The 16,740-nt window shown below is 41.1% G+C and overlaps 1 protein-coding gene across 1 annotated transcript in view; it reads left to right on the plus strand.

Moving 5' to 3' along the window:
* The first annotated feature begins 9,841 nt into the window (after positions 1 to 9,841).
* The window catches only part of tinagl1 (tubulointerstitial nephritis antigen-like 1), a 39,764-nt gene continuing 32,865 nt past the window's right edge, over positions 9,842 to 16,740 (plus strand). The window contains exon 1 of the mRNA XM_037794949.1: positions 9,842 to 9,981. The gene's annotated coding sequence lies outside the window, so the exon portion shown is untranslated. The remainder of the gene's footprint in view (positions 9,982 to 16,740) is intronic.

The following is a 16,740-nucleotide window of genomic DNA, read 5'->3' on the forward strand; positions in this document are numbered from 1 at the left end:
TTCAAATAATTTGGGGATTTTAGGGGACATTTGGGGGGTGATTACAAGCTCTTTCTAGACTCAGTATATTTTAATTTTGCTACCCTTTGCACCACAATAAGAGAGAATATGTAGTCAGTATTTTTAAATGTATTCCTGGGTTTAAAACAACACTTTCTTTGGAGTCTGTTAATGTTTTCTCAGAGGGGTTCGGGTTGCGTTGGGGGGAAATTATGGCCTCAGTCTTTCTAAAATCCTGCCTTTCACAGCCCTGAGCTTTAGATTTGTAGTTTTATTAAACTGTGAATTAAATATTGGATTTGCAATTAAATCTAATTTTAAACTCAATTATTATTTGTAGTTTTACATGCTGAGATGCTCTCAATTGCCAAGCTGTTTGCATAATTAAACTGGTCATAATATAATAAAAACTCTAAAAACTGGGCAATTGTTTCACACAAGAGGATGATAAAGGAAGAGAAACATGCAGAAAAATAAGGACCTTAGCGCAGGAGCAAAGCTGCTGATTCTTTTAAGTGCTCACTCCAAATTCCCTCTCAAGAGTTATTGTCAGCAAAACAGCTTATGTAAGTGACTGAAACCTCTTCTCCTGTCTCTGCATCACTCCACTCAGACCAGCACACGAGATTATGTTCATGGATGTCAATATTCATACTCACCTGTGCCTCTGCAGGATGAACGTGTTTTGTATTAACAGCGTGATAATGGAAATAGACAGAATGAGAGAAGAGGAAGAGACAAAGTCAAGGCCAGGTGCTCTGAGTGATAAATCAACTGTCAGGTTGAGAGGGCCTGTGGCAGCAGAGCACTCAGTCTCAGTGGTGTGACTCCTGGTTGCTACTGAACTGATCGTGTTTCCAGGTCCAACGACATTATCTGACCTGGACTCTGTCAGTGCTTCCTTTTCCCAAATGTCACTCAAACAATTAAGAGTGGCTCCAGTTCACAACATCCTGTTGGATTTATTATGTACAAAAGTGCTTACAATAACCTGACTGTTGGATTTGTTATGATTAGAGTGATTGTGAGGAAAGGGAGGAGGCAGGTGCTGTTCTTCTTTTGCAAGGTCAGAGAGAGGAAGGAGCCAGAAGGAGATAACAAAGAAGACATGCAGCAGAAACATCACGTGCCATAAGCTCATGAATATTAATATTGTGTAAACCATGAATAGGCTGGATCAGGGATAGCTCGGGGTTCAGACTTCGCGAACTGACCCATGCACTGTATGTTGTCAGGGACACGTAGGTTGGATCCAGATATCTGTAAACTCTTTTATTTTTACTTATGCAACATTGATTGTTCGGAATAAATTGAATCATTATGCTTCAACTCATCTGTTTGGAAATTCTCTTTGTCACACAAGATTAACCAACACGTAACTGGGCCTTGACCTCTTGGAGGTAGAAGGCCAGTTCCTTCAATTGGTGACCCCGACGTGATCTTCGGCATTGAGAAGCGTGTCCAAAGGACGGACAGACCGGCGAGAGAGAGAAAGGGATCCCTGAAATCTTAAAGGTAAGCAGAACCTGTTGTATCGAACTCTGCATATTGGCTTACTCTAAATTATCTCTCTTGTTGTGCTGAATCTCCTTTGTAGTGATAAATGTTGCAAAAGTAAAGACTTTCTGTTAAAGCGTTTGGAACGCTGCGCTTGGAGCGCTAGAGTAGTGCGCTTGGAGCGCTAGTTTTTAGTAACGTCTAGGACGTTAGAGTTTAGTAAAAATAGCGCTTGGAGCGCCTGTATGAGTGTACATTAATAACTAGTATTCAGAGGAAAATTAAAACTTACTGTTGATACTGGGCCAACATCGCTGGAACATCAAAGTGTCCAGTAGAAGCTTATGTTGGTAGGATCACAGCGAGGGGCATAGCGACCCATTTACTCTGAATCTAGTTACTGTCATAAACTGAATAAACCTGTGTGAAATAGTACTGGACAGAATGGACGGAGAATTTGACAAAGACTGTGAGGAACGGGGTGGCTGTGGGCCTCCTCGTTTATCATTTGGACAGCAATGGGCTAAAGTCAGGACCAATGTAATCTGTACATTTGATCCCAAGACTAGAAATAAAGAGACTCAAGACCTAGATGAGTGGTATAACATGACAGTGAAGGAAGGGCATTTTCCAGCCACGGGAAGTGAAGCCAAATTCATGCCAGTGATGAGAGCATTAATACAGGTGGTTCATAGAAAGCTGCTGCAAGCAAGACAAGACAAAGAAAAGGGACATATGTTTGTAAGGAGGAAATTGAGGAAGAAAGAAGACGAGTTGGCAAGTAAATTGGTAAAATATAATGTGATACAGATGGCTGCACTATCAGCCTTAGGCAGCCAGACGAAAGCCACCCACGCAAAAACCGCTGAAGCAAAACCACTAGTGAAACCCTCACCCAGTCCTAGCGCACCCCCACCACCAAACCCACATACTAGCCAGCCGCCACATTACATGTCCCTCCATCAGCAGTACCCACCTGGCCCACATCCCAACCCCCCTCCTTATCCTCCTCCTACCCCTAGTCCGGTACCAACCCCACAGGACAGTGATCATACAAACGAAGTTATGGCACCATTGTTTCAAGTGTTAGGTGGTACTTTGGAACTAGAAGAGGAAATAGAAAAAGAACAAGGAGCAGGTTCAGCCTCAGAGGCGGGTAGTATGTCTGATGTAGCCAGAGAAATAGACAGGCTAAGGGAAGAACTGAGAGATCAGGCTGAACAGTACAGGTTAAGACAAGCCATGTTACCACCAGACTTGCGTAATGGAGACGTAAGAAGGAGAGCTCAATCTACCCCTAAACCCCACACAGAGAGTCCGGACATAGGTGATTGGATGCAGAGAACTGAGAGAGACACAGAGAGATCCCGTGCAGAGTATCATGATGTCCACACTAGTGGAGAGGTAGATGAGGACACTGATGACGAGGCTAGTAGAGCAGTAGAGGAGGGTGATGATGATGAAGACGAAAACATTCCTATCACTATAGAGGGAACCATGAGAACGCACTCCAAAAGAGGGATACATAGGAGACGGGAGGGTGGGGACGAAGAGGCGAGACCATATACACCCCCCAAAACTAAGTCACGTAAAGTTTATGGAAAGTACGAAGACAAAGGTGACAAACAGAGGAGTCAGTGCGTTGGCATGTTTCCCATTGTGGCCAAAAGCAACGGTAGAGACGAGTATCAGCCGTTCACTTTAGGTGACATTCAAGCACTGAGTGAGCTCCTCCCAGGAATTCAAGAGGGAGGCGGAGTGTGGCTCACGAGCCTGTATAACAAGACCCGAGGGAAGACTTTAGCTATGGGTGATCTCAGGGCTATTTTGGATTTCTCGGTTTCGGACTGGGCACTGAAAGAATTAGAAGCAGCGGCCGGAACAGCCCAGGTGTTAGATAGGAGCCCCCTTAACCCCTACGCTACCTCCTTCGGTAATGCTATTAGACAAAAGTATCCCATACCAGCGGGTAAGCTCCACAGCTTGGTGTTTAAGATTAAGAATGGGGAGAGTTGTTTCATCCGCGGAAGCCCGGATCACTGGGCACGTGACTGTCTTCAGAAACAACAACAGCAGATGAGAGGGCCTCCACAGCAGTCATATCAGCCAACAATACAGACTCCACCAAACCAACAGCTAGCTCCAATGCAGGCATACAGCGGGTACTCTGCGCAGGGACCTCCACCTGGTCCATATACACCAGGAATGTTCCCATAGGGGTGCCCGACGGAGATGGAGGGGCAGGGGCTGGCAGAGCCCTGTCTCCAGTTGACAGTGAATGGAAAACGAAGATGGTTCATGGTGGATACGGGAGCACGTTACTCCACCTTAGCTGAACCTATGTGTTCCCTTTCCTCTCACTATGTTTCCGTTTTGGGATTTTCCGGCACTGAACAAAGACTGCCTTTTACTGTTCCCCTTCCTGTCCGGCTTGGGAGACAGGTGATGGAGCACCCCTTTTTGTATGCACCTGATTGTCCACGTGATCTCCTGGGAAGAGATGTTTTGGCAGCACTGGGGGCTTCTGTACATTGTTCACCAGAAGCTGTGATAGTGAGTTTCCCCGGAGGAGAAGAAATGGTGTGCTCCTCCCCCTCCAGTGCTGATCGCATGTGCATGTTGAGTCCTGATACCTCACCTGATGCCCCACCACCCTGTGCAGACATATATTGGGCCCTGCTAGCCGACAGAAACCCTCTGATTGACTTTTACAACATGTGGCAACCATGGATTAGGGCTCTACACCCTTACCTCCCTGTTCCCGATCCTCCCCACTGCACTCTGAATTATGACAGAAATAATGATCTTACGTATCAAGATGAGTTCCAACAGAACCTGTTAGATACAACCTGGGGGATAGGAGTAAGAGATGTTTATATAGCACCAGCAGGAGTAGCAGCCGCAGTAAAACTAACCCCAGCACAAGAACAATGGTATCGCATGTCAGAAGAAGCTGTTCCCCATGTGTCCCTAGCCATAGCTCCAAAACATCAGGCTAAAGACTTAGGCCCCATGGTTAAAGCAGCAGCCGCTCTGACAGACTGGGTTCCCACTTCCCTTTTGGGGGTTTCAATCTCACCATCCTCTAACATATATAGACTCTCCTTTTTCAATGCAGTGTCAGGTATTTGCAAACATGAGTTACTAACACGCCACCACGGTAGGGAGATGTTAGATGGTGAAGGAGCCACTTCCATGTTGGCAGCTCTCCCTTCCTCACTGTGGTCTACGGGCCCCTTTGATGTTGGCAGGTGCAGCATGGAACCGGTAACTTTCGAGATGAATACTTACTGCCCTATCTGGAGACCTCAGTATAAGCATAAAGTGGAAGCAGCCCAGGGTATCTCCCCTACGATTGAAGGACTGATAAAGGCGGGAGTATTAAGAAAATCTTACTCTCAGTGGAACACTCCCATTTTGCCAGTAATCAAACCCTCCGGCTCATACAGAATGGCTCATGATTTAAGAGCCATCAATGAGCTGGTTTTGACTCCTGTTACACCAGTACCGAACCCCCACTCTGCTCTCTCAAAGCTCACCCCAGCCCATACATCTTTCACATGTATAGATTTGGCTAACGCCTTCTTTTGCCTGCCCTTAGCAGATCATTTACAGGACATTTTCTCATTTACATATGAAGGCCAAAGGCTGACATATAATGTGTTACCACAGGGGTTTATACTCTCCCCCTCTATTTTTAACGAAACCTTGAGAACTCACTTAGCCGGCCTTGAACTCCCTGAGGGGTGTTGTATTGTACAATATGTAGATGACTTGTTAGTGGCCGCACCCTCGGCTGAGGTATGCCTGTCACTAACTCATGCATTGTTATTGAGGTTACATAACTACGGTTACAAAGTCTCAAAGGAAAAACTTCAGTGTTGCCGCACACAAGTTTCGTTCCTAGGTAGAATGGTGTCACCAAAGGGCACCGCAATGTCTCCAGCTCATCGTGACTCAATACTCCACCATCCGAAACCACAGACAGTAAAAGAGATGTTATCATTCTTAGGGCTGACTGGGTATTCAAGACAACAGGACTCACACCATTTGAGCTTACGTGTGGCCGACCTTTCCCAGGGCCGTCCCAAAACCCCTCTCCCCTTCCTGACCTCGGTTACAGACCATACTATTTGAAGGTTAATGCTCTTGTGTCAGCTCTCTCCTATACAGGTGACAAACCTGTCACAGAGGACGTTCCAGGACCTGATCCTGGACTCCCGGAACACCTTTGGTTGAAGGTGTTAAAGAGGAAGTGGTCGGAGCCACGTTGGACAGGCCCACACAAGGTTCTGGCCAGAACTGCAACAGCTGTGCAGCTTGAAGGAAAAGGACTCAACTGGTGGCACCTAACACAGTGCTCCAGCAGCAGGACAGGACCTGAAGCAGAGGAGGCAGCCCCACAAGGAGCCCAGGCTACGTGAAAAGAGGGTCACGTATAATTTTTTATTTTTCATATACTGTATAAACTGTGACTGTGATGAGATACACATAAGGGAAAGAAGGTTACAAGGTCTTGCCTGTATTTACAGTTAAATCAGGCTAACATGGTTGTTTAGGTGGACTCATCTAGGTGGTTTTTGAAAAACATTATATATCACATTGTATTAAAACTTGTTGCTTAGAATAAATGCTAAAATAGATAAAAAGAGGAACCAGGGGTGGGGAGAATCCACCAGAGAGAAGTTTCACTTCCTTTCCCAAACCAGTATAAAATAGGACCACCCAGATAAAAGTTTTTCAGTTGCGCGCAGGAAAACAAACTAGAAGCATCATGCAGTACGGCAAACTGCTAGTAGCGTTTGCTGTAGCATTTGTGTTTACCTCTCTTGTCCTCGTTCTTCTGTACAAACTTTCTTAATGTGATTTGTCATGTATTTTAAATGTTTTCAGCTATAATGTTTTAATATTATATATATCATATATGTTTAATGTTTTCATTTCATATTACTATCTTAATGCAATTCATCATGTATTTTCGTGTTTTCAGTTACCATTTTAGTTATTCATGATAAAAGGAGGGAATGTGAGAGAAAATACCATGACCCTTGTGTAGAATTTGTTTACTCAGATAAATCTGAATAACCTGGGAAAGCACAGACTGTACTAGTTTAGATACATTACTTATCATCCTCGCCTCTGCACTCTGCTAAAACTAGCTAATCACAAGTAACTCTTTTTAACAATAGACAATGCTTTCACTCAGAAGCAGGGTGGAAGGTGTGGGCTACAAGGGGGGGAAGGCTAAACCAAGATTATAAAGAATGATGTAGTGAGGTAGCTCCCCTAATGAATATAAACTAGCTGACCAAATAGCTGCAGGTTTTGAAAACATACCTATAATAAGTGCTCTGATCCCTATCACTCCTAACAAAAATGTTGACCGCATTAACTACATCCACTATAATGTTCTCCGTTTGACTAATCTAACCCGTGATGCAATTGCCGGACTAGCTGAACAAATGGCTCCTACGTCACTGATGGTGATCCAAAATAGAATGGCATTAGATATGCTGCTGGCAGAGAAAGGCGGTGTATGCTCAATGTTCCAAGACTCATGTTGTATTTTCATCCCTAACAATACAGCGCCGGACGGGACTGTAACTAAGGCGCTAAAGGGGCTCCGGACGCTGTCTGAATCCATGCACGATGACTCAGGTATCAACAGCCCCATTAACGACTGGTTAGACCGTACCTTTGGGAAATGGAAGTCCATGGTGGTATCTCTATTCTCCTCAATCCTTGCTGTGTGTGCATGCTTAGTATTATGCGGTTGTTGCTGTATTCCATGTATTTGCCACCTCACTGAGCGTGTGATTATTTCTGCTGTGCAACGAAAGCATCCGGATGCACCTCCTTCTTATCAGATGGCCATGTTCCAAGCTAAGAGACAGGGTCTCCTGGAAATGGTGGGGGATAGTGAAGATGTTGATCCTGAAGAGGTTGTGTGATGATGCTTATAATTAAAACATCTGTACGTAACATGATGATGCTTATAATTAATACATCTGTACGTAACATTATCTATGTTTATAATAAATATATCTGTATGTAACATTATCTGTAGGTGAACTTAGTTAAGTTCAAAAGAGGGTCTGTTGGATTTATTATGTACAAAAGTGCTTACAATAACCTGACTGTTGGATTTGTTATGATTAGAGTGATTGTGAGGAAAGGGAGGAGGCAGGTGCTGTTCTTCTTTTGCAAGGTCAAAGAGAGGAAGGAGCCAGAAGGAGATAACAAAGAAGACATGCAGCAGAAACATCACGTGCCATAAGCTCATGAATATTAATATTGTGTAAACCATGAATAGGCTGGATCAGGGATAGCTCGGGGTTCAGACTTCGCGAACTGACCCATGCACTGTATGTTGTCAGGGACACGTAGGTTGGATCCAGATATCTGTAAACTCTTTTATTTTTACTTATGCAACATTGATTGTTCGGAATAAATTGAATCATTATGCTTTAACTCATCTGTTTGGAAATTCTCTTTGTCACACAAGATTAACCAACACGTAACTGGGCCTTGACCTCTTGGAGGTAGAAGGCCAGTTCCTTCAATCCCCACCCAGAGAGAAGCCACCAGGAGGACCATTTCAAGCCATGTCATCATCTCCACTACTATCATCATCTTCATGGGGTCAACCTTTAGTATTTGTTTCTTCCCCTTATCTTCTCGCCTCATCTTCTCATGTCAAACAGAAAACCCATAAAGTTGAGTCGCAGCCACTTTTGCACGAGTAACTTCTTCAACAGTCGTCTGCTTCTTTTCTTCTATAGATTACCTTTATAGGTAAAAAATGTACACTTTACATTTTACAGAGAGAAATTGGTGAACATTTGACTTAAAAGTAGGGGTGGATGTAATGAATTACTCTCGTTACTGTAACAAAGCCATTTTTTGTGTTCTTCTACATTTTTGAGTACTTTTAAAAATCTTCAATTTTATTTTTTACTTATAGGCCTAAGTAATTTTTATCTCAAATATTATACTTCACTTAATTTCAAGTCGCTTCCCTTACAGAGTAAAAAGAAAAAGTCACATGTAAAAATCCTGATAACCTGTGTGAAAATGGAACAAAAGAAAGGAGACAAATCAGCAGAGAAGAAGCTTCTGATCTGTCTGCGAAGAACGGTCCATATTGATGTAGCCAACTTCCTAGAAAAAAAACTTAAGATGAATGTTGAAATAAATATTTTTGATATAAAGATATATTTTAGTCAAGACAAGATTGGAAATAACATGCTGTATATCATACAATTATTTATTATTTTTGGAAAATTCTATATTCATTATAGAAAAAAATGGTAAGGAATCAGGCCAACTTTCCTGTACTTTATTAATGAATTCAAAAAATATGCTACCATCTTAATGGGGAGTATTAGGACCACATTGAGGGAAAAAAAATCGGAGATTTCGAGAATAAAGTCATAATATTACGAGAATAAAGTCGTAATATTACGAGAATAAAGTCATAACTTTACGAGAAAAAAGTCGTAACTTTACGAGAATAAAGTCATAACTTTACGAAAAACAAAATGGTAATGTTACGAGAATAAAGTCATAACTGTACGAGAAAAAAAGTCAGAACTTTTCGAGAATAAAGTCATAACTTTACGAGAAAAAAAGTCATAACTTTACGAGAATAAAGTCATAACTTTACGAGAAAAAAAGTCGTAATATTACGAGACTAAAGTCATAACTTTACGAGAAAAAAGAAAATAACTCGTAAAATTACTACTTTATAATATTGACTTCATTCTCATAATACTACGACTTTTTTCTCATAAACTTGTGACTTTATTCTCATAATATTACAACTTTTTTTCTCATAAACTTGTGACTTTATTCTCATAATATTACAACTTTTTTTTCTCATAAACTTGTGACTTTATTCTCATAATATTACAACTTTTTTTCCCATAAACTTGTGACTTTATTCTCATAATATTACAACTTTTTTTCCCATAAACTTGTGACTTTATTCTCATAATATTACAACTTTTTTTCTCATAAACTTATGACTTTATTCTCATAATATTATAACTTTTTTTCTCATAAACTTGTGACTTTATTCTCATAATATTACAACTTTTTTTCCCATAAACTTGTGACTTTATTCTCATAATATTACAACTTTTTTTCTCATGAACTTTTGACTTATTTCTTGTTATATTCAAGACTCAAATCAAACGCACCTATGACGTTGTGCGTCATCAACAGGTGCACGCTGTATCCAGCTAATTGCTAATTGCTAACATTCTAACATGCTCACGGTGGCTCTCCTGAGTTCACTGAGGAACTTTTACCTTTGGTGAGGTGTGTGAGGACTTTCTGCTGTTTTGAAAACATTGAGGAGCGCAGCGGGCTAAGTAAACTGGTTATACTGGTGACAGAGGAGGCTGAGTGGACTGGGTTAAGTTGAACCTGGAGCAGATCGAGGACGAGGTGACCAAGACTCTCAGAATGACGTTCAGACAGGTGAGTACAATGACTACCAGCAACCACCACGTTGCCTAGTAACGTAGCTGTTGTGTGCAGCTCTGATTTGCTGTATTATGTGTGTTTGTGGCTGCAGCTGTGAAGATTATGCATCTCTGTGTTGTTGCTTTTGTGATGTTTACCAGCTGTGACAGCATGTGGTTGGTATTGTTTTCACCTTCTGAGTCTCTGTGTGTGTGTGTGTGTGTGTCATCATGGCACAATGTGGTCCTGGAGACACCTACTGTATAGCAGGAACTACCACAGTGGGTTTTTGAGTAGGCCTACTTTGCCAGATGTTTATATGTCTGTCTATCTGTGGACAGATGTTGTCAAAGCACAGTGCAAGATGCAATCACGAAACATTACCGATGTGTAGTTGAGATCAAAATGAAGGCCCAGTTCGAAGACTGGTGTGGTCTGAGCAAGGGCACTGGAAGAAGGGGGTAGGAATTGGGGAAGGGGACATTGGCCCCCCACTTTACACCCCTGGCCTGGTTTGTCTTCACGGCTGGTGTAATATGTTAAGATGGTCTCTAGTTTATTCTAGGCCTACTGTTGATTCTACAATAAATGTCAGGCTATCATGTAGTTTATTGCGGTGTCCACAGACTTTTTATTCATTACTGGCCATTTTTAGTTTAATTGTCTGGGTTTTATTCTCCTTTCTGGTTAATTCTACTAAGTCTACAGAGGAAAATGGTTGTATATTTATAATTAATATTCAGTTGTTTGCACAGGCTGCAAAGTGCTGTCAGATAGCACATATAATTGACTGTTGGTTTGGACATCAGCTCATGTTGCTGATGTTGTTCCACTAGCTGACATTTAATGCAATTTATTTTGTAGGCTAAAGGTGTTCTTTAACTTCCCTTTTAAAACTGTAACTGAGTAATGTTCCCTCAGAATAGGCCTACATCTTAACTGACTTACTTTTATCTTAGTACATTTTTATCTAAGGACATTATTGCACAAGTACTTTACTTTTACTTGAGTACAATATTCTAATACTCTTTTCATCCCTGCTTAAAAGTTGACTGTACACATATACGATATGCCACTGCTATTGAGAGAGAGAGGAACCAAGGGAAAGAGTTGTGCCCAGACTCGGAGAACAATGGAAAAGTCCCCTGCTGGGGTATTTTGATAATGAATGTATCAGTATCTGGAACTTTTCCTGATGATGTCATGGTGAGAGTGAACTTTGTTACTGAGCTCTTTTTATTCTGTTGTGGGTCCCAAAGGGAGCGTGGTCACTCTGCGCTCTGCCCCTGTGTTTGTATGGCATATTGTGATGCTTTAGTGCATGATGTCAAAATTAAATATAGACCTAAACACATATGACTTCTGGTTTACCTCTGTTAATTCAACAGGTAGGTGTAATTGTGTTTGTGTGCTTGTGGTTCACTTGGTGATGACAACGCTTACAATCAAAATATGCTTTTACAGGATGAGACAAAATCGGTTCTTTCATTGCCATTCTGTTGCTATGGTACCAGCTTTGGTCCAAGTTTACTTCCTGTCAGCTACTGCATTAACAACCAATGCAACAGGAAGTACAAAGGGGCTCATTTATAATGTTTATGTTGTTAAATTTGAAAAGGTCTATATGGCAAAGTTTTTTAACAATGTTTTTAATGTTTTTATTTTTGCATGTTCTTCATTATTTTATTTTGTGTTCTGATACTTCAGCATATTTTATTGCTTACAGTGTTTGTTTTACTGTTTTATTTATCTTTACTGTTTATTTAATGGGGACAATGTGCACTATACATACGTATATTGCAGCAGATATAGCTAAAAGCTAATCTTCATTTGTAGTCCCTGGGCGGAGGCCACCTGTGATGTGCAGGTTGATGTGCTTAAGCACGTTGTTACTCTTAAGAAAAGTGCTATATAAAAAATATTATTATTTAGATCTTAATAGTAATTTGATGAGAATCCACTTCCAAATTATTTTAGAATTAATACAGCTTATCACAACCTCCTTTGGATTGTGACCCTTTAAAATATAGCACGCCTTTTCATATGTTATGGTGTTATGGCCATAGTGTGCACATGAGTTGTGAGCAGTTAAAAAATAGTGATTTATTCCTTCTCAAATTGTTAAATTTGAGGGATGTTTAGTGGGACTAACTATTGAAGATTTCACAAGAAAAATGATTCCATAGAATTTTTTTTTTCTGTTCTAACCCGTAATCATCTAGTGACAATTCAGATTTATTTTAAGAACTCGAAGAAGGCTCCATGTATGGAAATACAGGAAGCAGAGGAAACGGGACAGAAATGTGAACATCAGTAATCCGAGCTACCTTGTTATGTCTTCCTCTGAGCACACTCTTCTTTTATTTTCACTTTGTGATAATGTATCTAAGATATTCTGGGAATCCTAGAGGAGTCGTGCAGGGACACGCCGAGGAGGAGGAATATATGAAGGAGGGGGAGACGAGACAAAAGAGATGGAGGTGGAGGTGGAACGGGAAGGGAAGGGGCCACAGGTAGAAGAAGATAGATAAGACCCTCAATGTCGTGGCTGTGTTTGATAATATCTGTGAGACTGTCTGGTCTGCGTCTCCTCGCCATACTGCTCCTCTTTAACCTAATGCTGCCAGCGACTTAGCGTGAAATATATTGATGGATAACAGGTGCTGCCATCAGATAGTGGTGGTCTTAGGGGATCTGTGTTGATGGTCTTACAGGATTAGTGTTGTGGTTTTACAGACAAAGAGGTTTCCAGCTCTTCAAGGGTCAGAGGTCAGGACCATTACGTAGATGTAGTGGCTGATGCATGGGGTTGGGCTAGTAGCTGTTTATTTGTCATATAGGGTCTGCTCCCACAAATATGCCAAAAACAAAAACAACAAATATATTTTTCTCTCACCATCTCTCAGTCTGTATGGTTTTGCTGTCATTGGCTGAGGTTTGAAAATGTTTATTTGCTGTTACTACAATATCACAGAGCTCAACGCTGTTTGTTTTTTGTTTTGTTAAGAGGCCAAAAAAAATCATAGAGACTTGACTTGGCATGTTTTACAGTATTTCTCATATCTTATCATAACAAGCTCAGAAAACGCTGCATGTTTGCTTCCACTTTCCAGTCATCACAAGATCATGTCTTTTGTTCATGGGAACCTCGGTTTCTGTTCTTGTGAGATATCATAGACTGTATATAAGAAGTAGACGTAGTCACCGTGACGTCACCCATTGGTTTGTGGACTGTCGTTTTGAAGCCTCAAGTTTGGTGTTTTGGCCGTCACCGTCTTTTGTAGCCAGAAGTGACACAAGAGGGTGGAGCTAAGTACAACCGAAAACTGAATAAGACATTTTTAGGCAACCAAAATATTACAATTAACTTTCATGAACTGAAAACATGCTGTGAAAGGGTTAAAGTTTAAAAGACGAAAAACTACTCCCAGACCGGACAATGCCGTGGGAGCGACCTGTCAATCACAAGGTAGCCACACCGTAAATCATACCCTGCTTTATTGTCTATTTTACTCTAATTTACTAAACGAACATCATGCTGTATTGAAGAAGACTTGAAACTAGCAATTGAGATCATAAACTCATGTTTACAATGTTCACTGAGGTAATAAATCAAGTGAGAAGTAGGCTCATTTTCTCATAGACTTCTATACAATCAGACTTCTTTTTACAACCAGAGGAGTCGCCCCCTGCTGGCTGTTAGAAATAATGCAAGTTTAAGGCACTTCAGCATTGGTTTCTCTTCTCAGACCTGTAGGTAGCCCATTGGTGGCTATTCCATAATTTCTGGAAAGATGGCAGCATAAATAGAATAACCTCTGCAAATCACCTAAGCAGTAAGTAACTAAATGATTTTAAATGGCACTTTAACTTTATTTGCATATGCCACATTGCTCTGGGGAATAAATTCAAGTAGTAAATGCTTTGTTCAGGTAGCCACACACTTTTGTGTATACATATTGTATCATATAAAAAAACAACCTGAAATATCCTTTTGAATAAATGAACAAATCACTGAGAGAACCACTTTGTTTTTATTAACACTATGTTATAGCTATTATCTCGAAAGAGTCCAAACACCCACTGTACATGAGTCAAGTGAATAGATGATGAAGTGCTCTAGTTTTGTTAACATGAGCCTGTTAATGGTTTTCCATTTAAAAACTGACTCAACTGCATTTTACATAAAGTGCATTTCACATTAACAACACTTTCCATTTATATTGTTTGGGCTCTGAGTCGTCGGTGACTCTCTCACCCTCTTGACATTTGTGAGACAACCCAAACGCTCTCCTCGTCTCGTCCTGCTTCTGGACACTTCTGTTTAGCCCGTTTCTGTCCTGGTCTCCGTGGTAACGGTCCTCGTATGGCTGGCTGAAATGGAACATGATGCTGGATTTTCCGCAGGCGTCCAGGAATGTAATCTCAAGTCTTTGCCAGCCTGTTGTCGCCTATGAGGGAGACAATCTTGCTGCTGTGACACTGACTGGTAAACAACAAGGGGCCAATGCAGGGCTCCGCAGCAACACATGCACCCTTGGTCGTGCATTGTGTTTGTATGCTAATTTAATGCACTCACACACACTTCCTTTAGCCAATGATCCCATTGTATCTGAGCACAAACCACTAAGGCCCAGAGAGTAAATTGTAAACAACTTGCTGGACTAAAAGAGGAGTGGGAGGAAGAAGAGATACCAGAGAATGTCTAAAATAACACTGAGAAAGCCATTTCAAAAATCTTTAATTCACCAGCATAATTAACCAAATAGTTTCAAACCACGAGATGTTTCTTCAGTCTCGAATCCCTGTGGAGATCAGTAGATTGCTTGTGTAACAGTTGTGCAAGTTAGACAGCATAAACAGATGATAAACACAGTAGAGGTGAGGAGCGCTGCTGATGCTGCCGCCCCCCTGAGCCTCACCGCTGGCCCTCTCATCTCCAGTCTGCTCCAAATAAAACAAAACTCTTCCTCAAGGCCAAACCTGGTCTCTAAAGGTCTCCACTTTATTTGTGGAAAGATACTTTCAAGGAAATCAAAGCTGCATACGAGTCACGCTGCAATGAGTCATACTGCTTAACACTTGACACGACTGTATTTCTAAAATAAAGTGAATATTTATAAAGTGAGTCAGCACTTTTAGACACTAACATGACCAACATACTCTTTTGCCGTCATGTATTGTATTTTGTGAATAGCATTTTGTGTTCTTTGTGAACCATGTAGGCTATGCTTTGGCACAAACGTGGGATGGGATAGCTGAAAGGCCCATCACAGTGGCACAGTGAAATATGATTAAAGTTTATTATTATAATTATTATTTGTTTGCGTGTCTCCGAAATAGCCGAAAAATGGATTACAAGGGCTTTGTTAACACTAGCAAGCCAAGAAGAACATTCTAGCAGTAGTCAGTCACAATAGATATCTAGGCTTCTTTCTGTTTTCTCTGTACCGGGCTAATTATTAATCTATTTTGTTTTCAGGATTTTACATAATTTCATTCAATATTAAAGAAACTGAAATGAGAAAAAAGCTCTCCTGTAGCTATCTTGCTATCTATCTATTAACTAGCGCAGTGTCACTCCCTATTTACTGTATGTTGCATTATATTTACTATCTACCATTTTATTTGAGTGTCCAGAGTGTCCTGCAATTTCTGCGCAATAGTTCCCTCAAATATGTTAACGAAAAAAAGTAGTAAGTGTGGCATTTACTTTCTGCTAACAATCCCATAATGAGATGTCGCGCTTTTACAGTTGCAAAACTTAACTGTGTGACAGTAGGCCTACTAGCCTACACCTGTTAGTGATGACACTAATATAGTAATAATATAATAATCATTTTTTTATTCATACAGCTCTTTTCAAGCATAAGAACAAAGTGCTGTCCAGATTAAAAGTAAAATTAAAAATCAGAAACTCATGTAATAGTAATAGTAATAAAATGAACTATGGAGTGCATAATATAGGCAGGGAGTAGCTTAGTGAATAAGTGAGGGAGTGATTTTGGACGCCTAGATTAACGTTAATGGGACAGTGTGTTCTCACAGTTTACGCAAAAAACATATTTTTACCATCGACTCCTGCCTCATAATTGTCTGGAAAAGCATTCCTCAATTTTGGAGCAGTTTATACTCAGACAGAGAAGGGTTAAATAAAAGTGGATGTAGCAACATTGTTAAAAAGCTACTATACATCAGCCTACACTTTGCCCTCTGTACCTGACCTTTGAGGGTCAACGACGCAAATTTGCGAGTCACTGTTGGAACGGAAAAATTGGGAAGATTTACTACACCCCCAAAAGTGTGATTCTATTGAAATGAATTGATTTCGCCACAAAATGTTTCGGTTTTAAATACTGGTATGACTATGCCTTTTAAAGTGTCTGGTGGATGTATTACGCTCCATTAGGAGAGATGAGTACCTTCAGTGAATGGATGGATGGATGGATGGGTGAGTGCAGGGGTGACAGGTATTGAGTGAGGGTGTTAAGACCACCACAGCTGGGTCAGTCCCTGTGGGGATGGAGAGATGGATGGATGGATGGAGGGCCTGGGTGGTTGGAGGAGGAGAGGGGGGAGGATGAAGCACCACCTGATGCCTCCTCTTGTCTTTTTGTTTAAAGTGAAGCGATGACATCATAGGCGAGGGAGAGGGTGTGCATTAGAGGGAGAATCTACTGTACGAGGTGCTTTTCCTCTCTTCTCCCAGCGGATACATACATCTCAGATCTGGCCAGATCCTCACACAAGTGTTTCCTTCACTGTCCAATGTTA

This window comes from Sebastes umbrosus, chromosome 15 (assembly GCF_015220745.1).
Source record: "Sebastes umbrosus isolate fSebUmb1 chromosome 15, fSebUmb1.pri, whole genome shotgun sequence".
NCBI classification, from domain to species: domain Eukaryota; kingdom Metazoa; phylum Chordata; class Actinopteri; order Perciformes; family Sebastidae; genus Sebastes; species Sebastes umbrosus.